This window comes from Aquarana catesbeiana, linkage group LG03 (genome assembly GCF_042186555.1).
Source record: "Aquarana catesbeiana isolate 2022-GZ linkage group LG03, ASM4218655v1, whole genome shotgun sequence".
NCBI lineage: Eukaryota > Metazoa > Chordata > Amphibia > Anura > Ranidae > Aquarana > Aquarana catesbeiana.
The window spans coordinates 639,483,000-639,499,157 of NC_133326.1; the positions used below are offsets into that span (position 1 = coordinate 639,483,000).

At 47.2% G+C, this 16,158-nt stretch overlaps 10 non-coding genes across 10 annotated transcripts; all 10 read right to left on the minus strand.

The window, feature by feature from the left end:
• Positions 1–1,448: 1,448 nt before the first annotated feature.
• LOC141134972 (U4 spliceosomal RNA) lies at positions 1,449–1,589 on the minus strand. The gene has a single exon (XR_012243286.1). It is a non-coding gene; the product is annotated as a U4 spliceosomal RNA (small nuclear RNA).
• A 1,491-nt stretch (positions 1,590–3,080) lies between these two features.
• On the minus strand, positions 3,081–3,221 carry LOC141134973 (U4 spliceosomal RNA). Its single transcript, XR_012243287.1, has one exon. It is a non-coding gene; the product is annotated as a U4 spliceosomal RNA (small nuclear RNA).
• A 1,491-nt stretch (positions 3,222–4,712) lies between these two features.
• On the minus strand, positions 4,713–4,852 carry LOC141135277 (U4 spliceosomal RNA). Its single transcript, XR_012243558.1, has one exon. It is a non-coding gene; the product is annotated as a U4 spliceosomal RNA (small nuclear RNA).
• Positions 4,853–6,343: 1,491 nt separating this feature from the next.
• Positions 6,344–6,484, minus strand: LOC141135226 (U4 spliceosomal RNA). The gene has a single exon (XR_012243508.1). It is a non-coding gene; the product is annotated as a U4 spliceosomal RNA (small nuclear RNA).
• Positions 6,485–7,975: 1,491 nt separating this feature from the next.
• LOC141134975 (U4 spliceosomal RNA) lies at positions 7,976–8,116 on the minus strand. The gene has a single exon (XR_012243288.1). It is a non-coding gene; the product is annotated as a U4 spliceosomal RNA (small nuclear RNA).
• Positions 8,117–9,607: 1,491 nt separating this feature from the next.
• LOC141134977 (U4 spliceosomal RNA) lies at positions 9,608–9,748 on the minus strand. The gene has a single exon (XR_012243289.1). It is a non-coding gene; the product is annotated as a U4 spliceosomal RNA (small nuclear RNA).
• A 1,491-nt stretch (positions 9,749–11,239) lies between these two features.
• Positions 11,240–11,380, minus strand: LOC141135227 (U4 spliceosomal RNA). Its single transcript, XR_012243509.1, has one exon. It is a non-coding gene; the product is annotated as a U4 spliceosomal RNA (small nuclear RNA).
• A 1,278-nt stretch (positions 11,381–12,658) lies between these two features.
• LOC141135281 (U4 spliceosomal RNA) lies at positions 12,659–12,800 on the minus strand. The gene has a single exon (XR_012243562.1). It is a non-coding gene; the product is annotated as a U4 spliceosomal RNA (small nuclear RNA).
• A 1,277-nt stretch (positions 12,801–14,077) lies between these two features.
• Positions 14,078–14,218, minus strand: LOC141135228 (U4 spliceosomal RNA). The gene has a single exon (XR_012243510.1). It is a non-coding gene; the product is annotated as a U4 spliceosomal RNA (small nuclear RNA).
• Positions 14,219–15,709: 1,491 nt separating this feature from the next.
• LOC141134978 (U4 spliceosomal RNA) lies at positions 15,710–15,850 on the minus strand. Its single transcript, XR_012243290.1, has one exon. It is a non-coding gene; the product is annotated as a U4 spliceosomal RNA (small nuclear RNA).
• Positions 15,851–16,158: the final 308 nt, after the last annotated feature.

Genomic DNA, 16,158 nt, shown 5'->3' on the forward strand with positions numbered 1-16,158 from the left:
AAATTGACATTGAGGAGAGACACATAAGTGTCATCCAGTGGGCCGCTGAACATTCTGGCACTCGGCATGCTAACGACACAGGGACGATGCCTAAGTGGGCATTGTTTACCCACTGAATAGTGTTAGCATTTGAAAGAACTAAGGAGAATCTAAAGGGACAGGGCCCTAGATGTCAGATGGTTTCTCCCACAGCAGTCCTGAAAGGCCACTGGGAGCGTATGTGTTTGAACAGCTATGCTGCTGAAAAAAGTCCAAGGTGGAAGGATTTGGACCCTTTGTTGAAAGTTTGCTAGATAACATGCCTGAACTGGAGCCCAGGTAAGCTGCCATAGACAAGGGTTGTTGGGAAACAGTTGGTCAAGCAACCACCTTCAGCCACCTTTATTTCTGGCAGATTCCAGGAGCCTAGAAAGGGGGAAGTTAGGACATTTCATCTCTCAGCCTGTGAGTATTCCCGGCAGATGTGCATAAAGACCACTTTATCGGCAGCTCAAGTGCCTCATAGGTAGGTAAAAGGCACCGCCTCAACAGGGACTTGAACCCTGGACCCTCAGATTAAAAGTCTGATGCTCTACCGACTGAGCTATCCAGGCTCTGAAAGCTCCTTTTCCATAGCTGTCCAAGCTGCTTGAATCTTGACATCTATGGTGGAAAAAGACAATTCAGTCAAGGGGACCGGGTGCCTGAAAGCACAAGTATTTGACTTGCCCAGGCTGGCCAATCGTCCTCTCCCGTTTAATTTTCTAGGACAGGTTGAAGATAAAAGGGAGAATCTAACCTGCAATCATGCAGATAGGGTCCAGTCCAGTACAGGTGGAGAACGCCTAAAGTTTCTGCCTTAGTTTTACCTACAGGTCAATGGTCTTTCAGCGGAAACAAGGGCCTAGCAAAAAGACACCACCCGAAAGGCCTCCTTAACCCTGGCCAATGGCCAATTGTCCACTCCCATTTAATTTTCTAGGACAGGTTGAAGATAAAAGGGGGACTCTAACCTGCAACCATGCAGATAGGGTCCAGTCCAGTCCAGGTGGAGAACGCCTAAATTTTCTGCCTTAGTTTGACCTACAGGTCAATGCTCTTTCACCGGAAACAAGGGCCTAGCAAAAAGACACCGCCTGAAAGGCTTCCTTAACCCTGAACCAACACGTTTCCAGTATTCTTAATCAGTGACTGGGTTACAAATAAAGACAGTTCACCTTTAGCCTCATGTTGCCAGGTCCAGCAGAAGAAACCCAGGCAAAAAAATGAGGTAGAATCCACTCTGGATTACAGGCAAGTGAAGATCGAGCGGCGCGTTCCAATCACAGATTGTTCTAACCAGGCTGCGTGATGACACAAAAGCTCTCTATGGTGTCACTGGGCCAGTGACACACTTCCTCAATTCTAACGCATCTCAGTCTGCATGTAAGAAGGCGTCACTTATCTGCTGTTTAAAACATATTGCTCAGTCTCCTCAGAGACTCTCAAAAATTGCCAGTGCTGACTGTATTTCAAGTCATCATGGCGGGGTATTGGGAAAAGTTTTCAATTAGCAATAATCACACCTCGGGTAAACCTCATTGGCTATGATACTGCCACTGCGCAAAGCTAACCAAATCAGTGCCTGCCAACATCTGCCCTTCCTTGGAGGAGAAATTGACATTGAGGAGAGACACATAAGTGTCATCCAGTGGGCCGCTGAGCATTCTGGCACTCGGCATGCTAACGAGACAGGGACGATGCCTAAGTGGGCATTGTTTACCCACTGAATAGTGTTAGCATTTGAAAGAACTAAGGAGAATCTAAAGGGACAGGGCCCTAGATGTCAGATGGTTTCTCCCACAGCAGTCCTGAAAGGCCACTGGGAGCGTATGTGTTTGAACAGCTATGCTGCTGAAAAAAGTCCAAGGTGGAAGGATTTGGACCCTTTGTTAAAAATTTGCTAGATAACATGCCTGAACTGGAGCCCAGGTAAGCTGCCATAGACAAGGGTTGTTGGGAAACAGTTGGTCAAGCAACCACCTTCAGCCACCTTTATTTCTGGCAGATATCAGGAGCCTAGAAAGGGGGAAGTTAGGACATTTCATCTCTCAGCCTGTGAGTATTTCCGGCAGATGTGCATAAAGACCACTTTATCGGCAGCTCAAGTGCCTCATAGGTAGGTAAAAGGCACCGCCTGAACAGGGACTTGAACCCTGGACCCTCAGATTAAAAGTCTGATGCTCTACCGACTGAGCTATCCAGGCTCTGAAAGCTCCTTTTCCATAGCTGTCCAAGCTGCTTGAATCTTGACATCTATGGTGGAAAAAGACAATTCAGTCAAGGGGACCGGGTGCCTGAAAGCACAAGTATTTGACTTGCCCAGGCTGGCCAATCCTCCTCTCCCATTTAATTTTCTAGGACAGGTTGAAGATAAAAGGGAGAATCTAACCTGCAATCATGCAGATAGGGTCCAGTCCAGTACAGGTGGAGAACGCCTAAAGTTTCTGCCTTAGTTTTACCTACAGGTCAATGGTCTTTCAGCGGAAACAAGGGCCTAGCAAAAAGACACCACCCGAAAGGCCTCCTTAACCCTGGCCAATGGCCAATTGTCCACTCCCGTTTAATTTTCTAGGACAGGTTGAAGATAAAAGGGGGACTCTAACCTGCAACCATGCAGATAGGGTCCAGTCCAGTCCAGGTGGAGAACGCCTAAATTTTCTGCCTTAGTTTGACCTACAGGTCAATGCTCTTTCACCGGAAACAAGGGCCTAGCAAAAAGACACCGCCTGAAAGGCTTCCTTAACCCTGAACCAACACGTTTCCAGTATTCTTAATCAGTGACTGGGTTACAAATAAAGACAGTTCACCTTTAGCCTCATGTTGCCAGGTCCAGCAGAAGAAACCCAGGCAAAAAAATGAGGTAGAATCCACTCTGGATTACAGGCAAGTGAAGATCGAGTGGCGCGTTCCAATCACAGATTGTTCTAACCAGGCTGCGTGATGACACAAAAGCTCTCTATGGTGTCACTGGGCCAGTGACACACTTCCTCAATTCTAACGCATCTCAGTCTGCATGTAAGAAGCCGTCACTTATCTGCTGTTTAAAACATATTGCTCAGTCTCCTCAGAGACTCTCAAAAATTGCCAGTGCTGACTGTATTTCAAGTCATCATGGCGGGGTATTGGGAAAAGTTTTCAATTAGCAATAATCACACCTCGGGTAAACCTCATTGGCTATGATACTGCCACTGCGCAAAGCTAACCAAATCAGTGCCTGCCAACATCTGCCCTTCCTTGGAGGAGAAATTGACATTGAGGAGAGACAGATAAGTGTCATCCAGTGGGCCGCTGAGCATTCTGGCACTCGGCATGCTAACGAGACAGGGACGATGCCTAAGTGGGCATTGTTTACCCACTGAATAGTGTTAGCATTTGAAAGAACTAAGGAGAATCTAAAGGGACAGGGCCCTAGATGTCAGATGGTTTCTCCCACAGCAGTCCTGAAAGGCCACTGGGAGCGTATGTGTTTGAACAGCTATGCTGCTGAAAAAAGTCCAAGGTGGAAGGATTTGGACCCTTTGTTGAAAATTTGCTAGATAACATGCCTGAACTGGAGCCCAGGTAAGCTGCCATAGACAAGAGTTGTTGGGAAACAGTTGGTCAAGCAACCACCTTCAGCCACCTTTATTTCTGGCAGAATCCAGGAGCCTAGAAAGGGGGAAGTTAGGACATTTCATGTCTCAGCCTGTGGGTATTCCCGGCAGATGTGCATAAAGACCACTTTATCGGCAGCTCAAGTGCCTCATAGGTAGGTAAAAGGCACAGCCTGAACAGGGACTTGAACCCTGGACCCTCAGATTAAAAGTCTGATGCTCTACCGACTGAGCTATCCGGGCCCTGAAAGCTCCTTTTCCATAGCTGTCCAAGCTGCTTGAATCTTGACATCTATGGTGGAAAAAGACAATTCAGTCAAGGGGACCGGGTGCCTGAAAGCACAAGTATTTGACTTGCCCAGGCTGGCCAATCGTCCTCTCCCGTTTAATTTTCTGGGACAGGTTGAAGATAAAAGGGAGAATCTAACCTGCAATCATGCAGATAGGGTCCAGTCCAGTACAGGTGGAGAACGCCTAAAGTTTCTGCCTTAGTTTTACCTACAGGTTAAAGGTCTTTCAGCGGAAACAAGGGCCTAGCAAAAAGACACCACCCGAAAGGCCTCCTTAACCCTGGCCAATGGCCAATTGTCCACTCCCGTTTAATTTTCTAGGACAGGTTGAAGATAAAAGGGGGACTCTAACCTGCAACCATGCAGATAGGGTCCAGTCCAGTCCAGGTGGAGAACGCCTAAATTTTCTGCCTCAGTTTGACCTACAGGTCAATGCTCTTTCACCGGAAACAAGGGCCTAGCAAAAAGACACCGCCTGAAAGGCTTCCTTAACCCTGAACCAACACGTTTCCAGTATTCTTAATCAGTGACTGGGTTACAAATAAAGACAGTTCACCTTTAGCCTCATGTTGCCAGGTCCAGCAGAAGAAACCCAGGCAAAAAAATGAGGTAGAATCCACTCTGGATTACAGGCAAGTGAAGATCGAGCGGCGCGTTCCAATCACAGATTGTTCTAACCAGGCTGCGTGATGACACAAAAGCTCTCTATGGTGTCACTGGGCCAGTGACACACTTCCTCAATTCTAACGCATCTCAGTCTGCATGTAAGAAGCCGTCACTTATCTGCTGTTTAAAACATATTGCTCAGTCTCCTCAGAGACTCTCAAAAATTGCCAGTGCTGACTGTATTTCAAGTCATCATGGCGGGGTATTGGGAAAAGTTTTCAATTAGCAATAATCACACCTCGGGTAAACTCATTGGCTATGATACTGCCACTGCGCAAAGCTAACCAAATCAGTGCCTGCCAACATCTGCCCTTCCTTGGAGGAGAAATTGACATTGAGGAGAGACACATAAGTGTCATCCAGTGGGCCGCTGAGCATTCTGGCACTCGGCATGCTAACGAGACAGGGACGATGCCTAAGTGGGCAGTGTTTACCCACTGAATAGTGTTAGCATTTGAAAGAACTAAGGAGAATCTAAAGGGACAGGGCCCTAGATGTCAGATGGTTTCTCCCACAGCAGTCCTGAAAGGCCACTGGGAGCGTATGTGTTTGAAAAGCTATGCTGCTGAAAAAAGTCCAAGGTGGAAGGATTTGGACCCTTTGTTAAAAATTTGCTAGATAACATGCCTGAACTGGAGCCCAGGTAAGCTGCCATAGACAAGAGTTGTTGTGAAATAGTTGGTCAAGCAACCACCTTCAGCCACCTTTATTTCTGACAGAATCCAGGAGCCTAGAAAGGGGGAAGTTAGGACATTTCATCTCTCAGCCTGTGGGTATTCCCGGCAGATGTGCATAAAGACCACTTTATCGGCAGCTCAAGTGCCTCATAGGTAGGTAAAAGGCACCGCCTGAACAGGGACTTGAACCTTGAACCCTCAGATTAAAAGTGCGATGCTCTACCGACTGAGCTGTCCGGGCCCTGAAAACTCCTTTTCCATAGCTGTCCAAGCTGCTTGAATCTTGACATCTATGGTGGAAAAAGACAATTCAGTCAAGGGGACCGGGTGCCTGAAAGCACAAGTATTTGACTTGCCCAGGCTGGCCAATCGTCCTCTCCCGTTTAATTTTCTAGGACAGGTTGAAGATAAAAGGGAGAATCTAACCTGCAATCATGCAGATAGGGTCCAGTCCAGTATAGGTGGAGAACGCCTAAAGTTTCTGCCTTAGTTTTACCTACAGGTCAATGGTCTTTCAGCGGAAACAAGGGCCTAGCAAAAAGACACCACCCGAAAGGCCTCCTTAACCCTGGCCAATGGCCAATTGTCCACTCCCGTTTAATTTTCTAGGACAGGTTGAAGATAAAAGGGGGACTCTAACCTGCAACCATGCAGATAGGGTCCAGTCCAGTCCAGGTGGAGAACGCCTAAATTTTCTGCCTTAGTTTGACCTACAGGTCAATGCTCTTTCACCGGAAACAAGGGCCTAGCAAAAAGACACCGCCTGAAAGGCTTCCTTAACCCTGAACCAACACGTTTCCAGTATTCTTAATCAGTGACTGGGTTACAAATAAAGACAGTTCACCTTTAGCCTCATGTTGCCAGGTCCAGCAGAAGAAACCCAGGCAAAAAAATGAGGTAGAATCCACTCTGGATTACAGGCAAGTGAAGATCGAGCGGCGCGTTCCAATCACAGATTGTTCTAACCAGGCTGCGTGATGACACAAAAGCTCTCTATGGTGTCACTGGGCCAGTGACACACTTCCTCAATTCTAACGCATCTCAGTCTGCATGTAAGAAGGCGTCACTTATCTGCTGTTTAAAACATATTGCTCAGTCTCCTCAGAGACTCTCAAAAATTGCCAGTGCTGACTGTATTTCAAGTCATCATGGCGGGGTATTGGGAAAAGTTTACAATTAGCAATAATCACACCTCGGGTAAACCTCATTGGCTATGATACTGCCACTGCGCAAAGCTAACCAAATCAGTGCCTGCCAACATCTGCCCTTCCTTGGAGGAGAAATTGACATTGAGGAGAGACAGATAAGTGTCATTCAGTGGGCCGCTGAGCATTCTGGCACTTGGCATGCTAACGACACAGGGACGATACCTAAGTGGGCATTGTTTACCCACTGAATAGTGTTAGCATTTGAAAGAACTAAGGAGAATCTAAAGGGACAGGGCTCTAGATGTCAGATGGTTTCTCCCACAGCAGTCCTGAAAGGCCACTGGGAGCGTATGTGTTTGAACAGCTATGCTACTGAAAAAAGTCCAAGGTGGAAGGATTTGGACCCTTTGTTGAAAGTTTGCTAGATAACATGCCTGAACTGGAGCCCAGGTAAGCTGCCATAGACAAGGGTTGTTGGGAAACAGTTGGTCAAGCAACCACCTTCAGCCACCTTTATTTCTGGCAGATTCCAGGAGCCTAGAAAGGGGGAAGTTAGGACATTTCATCTCTCAGCCTGTGAGTATTCCCGGCAGATGTGCATAAAGACCACTTTATCGGCAGCTCAAGTGCCTCATAGGTAGGTAAAAGGCACCGCCTCAACAGGGACTTGAACCCTGGACCCTCAGATTAAAAGTCTGATGCTCTACCGACTGAGCTATCCAGGCTCTGAAAGCTCCTTTTCCATAGCTGTCCAAGCTGCTTGAATCTTGACATCTATGGTGGAAAAAGACAATTCAGTCAAGGGGACCGGGTGCCTGAAAGCACAAGTATTTGACTTGCCCAGGCTGGCCAATCGTCCTCTCCCGTTTAATTTTCTGGGACAGGTTGAAGATAAAAGGGAGAATCTAACCTGCAATCATGCAGATAGGGTCCAGTCCAGTACAGGTGGAGAACGCCTAAAGTTTCTGCCTTAGTTTTACCTACAGGTTAAAGGTCTTTCAGCGGAAACAAGGGCCTAGCAAAAAGACACCACCCGAAAGGCCTCCTTAACCCTGGCCAATGGCCAATTGTCCACTCCCGTTTAATTTTCTAGGACAGGTTGAAGATAAAAGGGGGACTCTAACCTGCAACCATGCAGATAGGGTCCAGTCCAGTCCAGGTGGAGAACGCCTAAATTTTCTGCCTTAGTTTGACCTACAGGTCAATGCTCTTTCACCGGAAACAAGGGCCTAGCAAAAAGACACCGCCTGAAAGGCTTCCTTAACCCTGAACCAACACGTTTCCAGTATTCTTAATCAGTGACTGGGTTACAAATAAAGACAGTTCACCTTTAGCCTCATGTTGCCAGGTCCAGCAGAAGAAACCCAGGCAAAAAAATGAGGTAGAATCCACTCTGGATTACAGGCAAGTGAAGATTGAGCGGCGCGTTCCAATCACAGATTGTTCTAACCAGGCTGCGTGATGACACAAAAGCTCTCTATGGTGTCACTGGGCCAGTGACACACTTCCTCAATTCTAACGCATCTCAGTCTGCATGTAAGAAGCCGTCACTTATCTGCTGTTTAAAACATATTGCTCAGTCTCCTCAGAGACTCTCAAAAATTGCCAGTGCTGACTGTATTTCAAGTCATCATGGCGGGGTATTGGGAAAAGTTTTCAATTAGCAATAATCACACCTCGGGTAAACCTCATTGGCTATGATACTGCCACTGCGCAAAGCTAACCAAATCAGTGCCTGCCAACATCTGCCCTTCCTTGGAGGAGAAATTGACATTGAGGAGAGACACATAAGTGTCATCCAGTGGGCCGCTGAGCATTCTGGCACTCGGCATGCTAACGAGACAGGGACGATGCCTAAGTGGGCATTGTTTACCCACTGAATAGTGTTAGCATTTGAAAGAACTAAGGAGAATCTAAAGGGACAGGGCCCTAGATGTCAGATGGTTTCTCCCACAGCAGTCCTGAAAGGCCACTGGGAGCGTATGTGTTTGAACAGCTATGCTGCTGAAAAAAGTCCAAGGTGGAAGGATTTGGACCCTTTGTTGAAAATTTGCTAGATAACATGCCTGAACTGGAGCCCAGGTAAGCTGCCATAGACAAGAGTTGTTGGGAAACAGTTGGTCAAGCAACCACCTTCAGCCACCTTTATTTCTGGCAGAATCCAGGAGCCTAGAAAGGGGGAAGTTAGGACATTTCATCTCTCAGCCTGTGGGTATTCCCGGCAGATGTGCATAAAGACCACTTTATCGGCAGCTCAAGTGCCTCATAGGTAGGTAAAAGGCACCGCCTGAACAGGGACTTGAACCCTGGACCCTCAGATTAAAAGTCTGATGCTCTACCGACTGAGCTATCCGGGCCCTGAAAGCTCCTCTTCCATAGCTGTCCAAGCTGCTTGAATCTTGACATCTATGGTGGAAAAAGACAATTCAGTCAAGGGGACCGGGTGCCTGAAAGCACAAGTATTTGACTTGCCCAGGCTGGCCAATCGTCCTCTCCCGTTTAATTTTCTGGGACAGGTTGAAGATAAAAGGGAGAATCTAACCTGCAATCATGCAGATAGGGTCCAGTCCAGTACAGGTGGAGAACGCCTAAAGTTTCTGCCTTAGTTTTACCTACAGGTTAAAGGTCTTTCAGCGGAAACAAGGGCCTAGCAAAAAGACACCACCCGAAAGGCCTCCTTAACCCTGGCCAATGGCCAATTGTCCACTCCCGTTTAATTTTCTAGGACAGGTTGAAGATAAAAGGGGGACTCTAACCTGCAACCATGCAGATAGGGTCCAGTCCAGTCCAGGTGGAGAACGCCTAAATTTTCTGCCTTAGTTTGACCTACAGGTCAATGCTCTTTCACCGGAAACAAGGGCCTAGCAAAAAGACACCGCCTGAAAGGCTTCCTTAACCCTGAACCAACACGTTTCCAGTATTCTTAATCAGTGACTGGGTTACAAATAAAGACAGTTCACCTTTAGCCTCATGTTGCCAGGTCCAGCAGAAGAAACCCAGGCAAAAAAATGAGGTAGAATCCACTCTGGATTACAGGCAAGTGAAGATCGAGCGGCGCGTTCCAATCACAGATTGTTCTAACCAGGCTGCGTGATGACACAAAAGCTCTCTATGGTGTCACTGGGCCAGTGACACACTTCCTCAATTCTAACGCATCTCAGTCTGCATGTAAGAAGCCGTCACTTATCTGCTGTTTAAAACATATTGCTCAGTCTCCTCAGAGACTCTCAAAAATTGCCAGTGCTGACTGTATTTCAAGTCATCATGGCGGGGTATTGGGAAAAGTTTTCAATTAGCAATAATCACACCTCGGGTAAACCTCATTGGCTATGATACTGCCACTGCGCAAAGCTAACCAAATCAGTGCCTGCCAACATCTGCCCTTCCTTGGAGGAGAAATTGACATTGAGGAGAGACACATAAGTGTCATCCAGTGGGCCGCTGAGCATTCTGGCACTCGGCATGCTAACGAGACAGGGACGATGCCTAAGTGGGCAGTGTTTACCCACTGAATAGTGTTAGCATTTGAAAGAACTAAGGAGAATCTAAAGGGACAGGGCCCTAGATGTCAGATGGTTTCTCCCACAGCAGTCCTGAAAGGCCACTGGGAGCGTATGTGTTTGAACAGCTATGCTGCTGAAAAAAGTCCAAGGTGGAAGGATTTGGACCCTTTGTTAAAAATTTGCTAGATAACATGCCTGAACTGGAGCCCAGGTAAGCTGCCATAGACAAGAGTTGTTGTGAAATAGTTGGTCAAGCAACCACCTTCAGCCACCTTTATTTCTGGCAGAATCCAGGAGCCTAGAAAGGGGGAAGTTAGGACATTTCATCTCTCAGCCTGTGGGTATTCCCGGCAGATGTGCATAAAGACCACTTTATCGGCAGCTCAAGTGCCTCATAGGTAGGTAAAAGGCACCGCCTGAACAGGGACTTGAACCCTGAACCCTCAGATTAAAAGTGCGATGCTCTACCGACTGAGCTATCCGGGCCCTGAAATCTCCTTTTCCATAGCTGTCCAAGCTGCTTGAATCTTGACATCTATGGTGGAAAAAGACAATTCAGTCAAGGGGACCGGGTGCCTGAAAGCACAAGTATTTGACTTGCCCAGGCTGGCCAATCGTCCTCTCCCGTTTAATTTTCTAGGACAGGTTGAAGATAAAAGGGAGAATCTAACCTGCAATCATGCAGATAGGGTCCAGTCCAGTATAGGTGGAGAACGCCTAAAGTTTCTGCCTTAGTTTTACCTACAGGTCAATGGTCTTTCAGCGGAAACAAGGGCCTAGCAAAAAGACACCACCCGAAAGGCCTCCTTAACCCTGGCCAATGGCCAATTGTCCACTCCCGTTTAATTTTCTAGGACAGGTTGAAGATAAAAGGGGGACTCTAACCTGCAACCATGCAGATAGGGTCCAGTCCAGTCCAGGTGGAGAACGCCTAAATTTTCTGCCTTAGTTTGACCTACAGGTCAATGCTCTTTCACCGGAAACAAGGGCCTAGCAAAAAGACACCGCCTGAAAGGCTTCCTTAACCCTGAACCAACACGTTTCCAGTATTCTTAATCAGTGACTGGGTTACAAATAAAGACAGTTCACCTTTAGCCTCATGTTGCCAGGTCCAGCAGAAGAAACCCAGGCAAAAAAATGAGGTAGAATCCACTCTGGATTACAGGCAAGTGAAGATCGAGCGGCGCGTTCCAATCACAGATTGTTCTAACCAGGCTGCGTGATGACACAAAAGCTCTCTATGGTGTCACTGGGCCAGTGACACACTTCCTCAATTCTAACGCATCTCAGTCTGCATGTAAGAAGGCGTCACTTATCTGCTGTTTAAAACATATTGCTCAGTCTCCTCAGAGACTCTCAAAAATTGCCAGTGCTGACTGTATTTCAAGTCATCATGGCGGGGTATTGGGAAAAGTTTACAATTAGCAATAATCACACCTCGGGTAAACCTCATTGGCTATGATACTGCCACTGCGCAAAGCTAACCAAATCAGTGCCTGCCAACATCTGCCCTTCCTTGGAGGAGAAATTGACATTGAGGAGAGACAGATAAGTGTCATTCAGTGGGCCGCTGAGCATTCTGGCACTCGGCATGCTAACGACACAGGGACGATACCTAAGTGGGCATTGTTTACCCACTGAATAGTGTTAGCATTTGAAAGAACTAAGGAGAATCTAAAGGGACAGGGCTCTAGATGTCAGATGGTTTCTCCCACAGCAGTCCTGAAAGGCCACTGGGAGCGTATGTGTTTGAACAGCTATGCTACTGAAAAAAGTCCAAGGTGGAAGGATTTGGACCCTTTGTTGAAAGTTTGCTAGATAACATGCCTGAACTGGAGCCCAGGTAAGCTGCCATAGACAAGGGTTGTTGGGAAACAGTTGGTCAAGCAACCACCTTCAGCCACCTTTATTTCTGGCAGATATCAGGAGCCTAGAAAGGGGGAAGTTAGGACATTTCATCTCTCAGCCTGTGAGTATTCCCGGAAGATGTGCATAAAGACCACCTTATCGGCAGCTCAAGTGCCTCATAGGTAGGTAAAAGGCACCGCCTGAACAGGGACTTGAACTCTGGACCCTCAGATTAAAAGTCTGATGCTCTACCGACTGAGCTATCCAGGCTCTGAAAGCTCCTTTTCCATAGCTGTCCAAGCTGCTTGAATCTTGACATCTATGGTGGAAAAAGACAATTCAGCCAAGGGGACCGGGTGCCTGAAAGCACAAGTATTTGACTTGCCCAGGCTGGCCAATCGTCCTCTCCCATTTAATTTTCTAGGACAGGTTGAAGATAAAAGGGAGAATCTAACCTGCAACCATGCAGATAGGGTCCAGTCCAGTCCAGGTGGAGAACGGCTAAATTTTCTGCCTTAGTTTGACCTACAGGTCAATGCTCTTTCACCGGGAAACAAGGGCCTAGCAAAAAGACACCGCCTGAAAGGCTTCCTTAACCCTGAACCAACACGTTTCCAGTATTCTTAATCAGTGACTGGGTTACAAATAAAGACAGTTCACCTTTAGCCTCATGTTGCCAGGTCCAGCAGAAGAAACCCAGGCAAAAAAATGAGGTAGAATCCACTCTGGATTACAGGCAAGTGAAGATCGAGCGGTGCGTTCCAATCACAGATTGTTCTAACCAGGCTGCGTGATGACACAAAAGCTCTCTATGGTGTCACTGGGCCAGTGACACACTTCCTCAATTCTAACGCATCTCAGTCTGCATGTAAGAAGCCGTCACTTATCTGCTGTTTAAAACATATTGCTCAGTCTCCTCAGAGACTCTCAAAAATTGCCAGTGCTGACTGTATTTCAAGTCATCATGGCAGGGTATTGGAAAAAAGTTTTCAATTAGCAATAATAACACCTCGGGTAAACCTCATTTGCTATGATACTGCCACTGCGCAAAGCTAACCAAATCAGTGCCTGCCAACATCTGCCCTTCCTTGGAGGAGAAATTGACATTGAGGAGAGACACATAAGTGTCATCCAGTGGGCCGCTGAGCATTCTGGCACTCGGCATGCTAACGAGACAGGGACGATGCCTAAGTGGGCATTGTTTACCCACTGAATAGTGTTAGCATTTGAAAGAACTAAGGAGAATCTAAAGGGACAGGGCCCTAGATGTCAGATGGTTTCTCCCACAGCAGTCCTGAAAGGCCACTGGGAGCGTATGTGTTTGAACAGCTATGCTGCTGAAAAAAGTCCAAGGTGGAAGGATTTGGACCCTTTGTTGAAAATTTGCTAGATAACATGCCTGAACTGGAGCCCAGGTAAGCTGCCATAGACAAGAGTTGTTGGGAAACAGTTGGTCAAGCAACCACCTTCAGCCACCTTTATTTCTGGCAGAATCCAGGAGCCTAGAAAGGGGGAAGTTAGGACATTTCATCTCTCAGCCTGTGGGTATTCCCGGCAGATGTGCATAAAGACCACTTTATCGGCAGCTCAAGTGCCTCATAGGTAGGTAAAAGGCACCGCCTGAACAGGGACTTGAACCCTGGACCCTCAGATTAAAAGTCTGATGCTCTACCGACTGAGCTATCCGGGCCCTGAAAGCTCCTTTTCCATAGCTGTCCAAGCTGCTTGAATCTTGACATCTATGGTGGAAAAAGACAATTCAGTCAAGGGGACCGGGTGCTTGAAAGCACAAGTATTTGACTTGCCCAGGCTGGCCAATCGTCCTCTCCCGTTTAATTTTCTAGGACAGGTTGAAGATAAAAGGGGGACTCTAACCTGCAACCATGCAGATAGGGTCCAGTCCAGTCCAGGTGGAGAACGCCTAAATTTTCTGCCTTAGTTTGACCTACAGGTCAATGCTCTTTCACAGGAAACAAGGGCCTAGCAAAAAGACACCGCCTGAAAGGCTTCCTTAACCCTGAACCAACACGTTTCCAGTATTCTTAATCAGTGACTGGGTTACAAATAAAGACAGTTCACCTTTAGCCTCATGTTGCCAGGTCCAGCAGAAGAAACCCAGGCAAAAAAATGAGGTAGAATCCACTCTGGATTACAGGCAAGTGAAGATCGAGCGGCGCGTTCCAATCACAGATTGTTCTAACCAGGCTGCGTGATGACACAAAAGCTCTCTATGGTGTCACTGGGCCAGTGACACACTTCCTCAATTCTAACGCATCTCAGTCTGCATGTAAGAAGGCGTCACTTATCTGCTGTTTAAAACATATTGCTCAGTCTCCTCAGAGACTCTCAAAAATTGCCAGTGCTGACTGTATTTCAAGTCATCATGGCGGGGTATTGGGAAAAGTTTACAATTAGCAATAATCACACCTCGGGTAAACCTCATTGGCTATGATACTGCCACTGCGCAAAGCTAACCAAATCAGTGCCTGCCAACATCTGCCCTTCCTTGGAGGAGAAATTGACATTGAGGAGAGACAGATAAGTGTCATTCAGTGGGCCGCTGAGCATTCTGGCACTTGGCATGCTAACGACACAGGGACGATACCTAAGTGGGCATTGTTTACCCACTGAATAGTGTTAGCATTTGAAAGAACTAAGGAGAATCTAAAGGGACAGGGCTCTAGATGTCAGATGGTTTCTCCCACAGCAGTCCTGAAAGGCCACTGGGAGCGTATGTGTTTGAACAGCTATGCTACTGAAAAAAGTCCAAGGTGGAAGGATTTGGACCCTTTGTTGAAAGTTTGCTAGATAACATGCCTGAACTGGAGCCCAGGTAAGCTGCCATAGACAAGGGTTGTTGGGAAACAGTTGGTCAAGCAACCACCTTCAGCCACCTTTATTTCTGGCAGATATCAGGAGCCTAGAAAGGGGGAAGTTAGGACATTTCATCTCTCAGCCTGTGAGTATTTCCGGCAGATGTGCATAAAGACCACTTTATCGGCAGCTCAAGTGCCTCATAGGTAGGTAAAAAGCACCACCTGAACAGGGACTTGAACCCTGGACCCTCAGATTAAAAGTCTGATGCTCTACCAACTGAGCTATCCGTGCTCTGAAAGCTCATTTTCAATAGCTGTCCAAGCTGCTTGAATCTTGACATCTATGGTGGAAAAAGACAATTCAGCCAAGGGGACCGGGTGCCTGAAAGCACAAGTATTTGGCTTGCCCAGGCTGGCCAATCGTCCTCTCCCGTTTAATTTTCTAGGACAGGTTGAAGATAAAAGGGAGAATCTAACCTGCAATCATGCAGATAGGGTCCAGTCCAGTACAGGTGGAGAACGCCTAAAGTTTCTGCCTTAGTTTTACCTACAGGTCAAAGGTCTTTCAGCGGAAACAAGGGCCTAGCAAAAAGACACCACCCGAAAGGCCTCCTTAACCCTGGCCAATGGCCAATTGTCCACTCCCGTTTAATTTTCTGGGACAGGTTGAAGATAAAAGGGGGACTCTAACCTGCAACCATGCAGATAGGGTCCAGTCCAGTCCAGGTGGAGAACGCCTAAATTTTCTGCCTTAGTTTGACCTACAGGTCAATGCTCTTTCACCGGAAACAAGGGCCTAGCAAAAAGACACCGCCTGAAAGGCTTCCTTAACCCTGAACCAACACGTTTCCAGTATTCTTAATCAGTGACTGGGTTACAAATAAAGACAGTTCACCTTTAGCCTCATGTTGCCAGGTCCAGCAGAAGAAACCCAGGCAAAAAAATGAGGTAGAATCCACTCTGAATTACAGGCAAGTGAAGATCGAGCGGCGCGTTCCAATCACAGATTGTTCTAACCAGGCTGCGTGATGACACAAAAGCTCTCTGTGGTGTCACTGGGTCAGTGACACACTTCCTCAATTCTAACGCATCTCAGTCTGCATGTAAGAAGCCGTCACTTATCTGCTGTTTAAAACATTTTGCTCAGTCTCCTCAGAGACTCTCAAAAATTGCCAGTGCTGACTGTATTTCAAGTCATCATGGCGGGGTATTGGGAAAAGTTTTCAATTAGCAATAATCACACCTCGGGTAAACCTCATTGGCTATGATACTGCCACTGCGCAAAGCTAACCAAATCAGTGCCTGCCAACATCTGCCCTTCCTTGGAGGAGAAATTGACATTGAGGAGAGACACATAAGTGTCATCCAGTGGGCCGCTGAGCATTCTGGCACTCGGCATGCTAACGACACAGGGACGATGCCTAAGTGGGCATTGTTTACCCACTGAATAGTGTTAGCATTTGAAAGAACTAAGGAGAATCTAAAGGAACAGGGCCCTAGATGTCAGATGGTTTCTCCCACAGCAGTCCTGAAAGGCCACTGGGAGCGTATGTGTTTGAACAGCTATGCTGCTGAAAAAAGTCCAAGGTGGAAGGA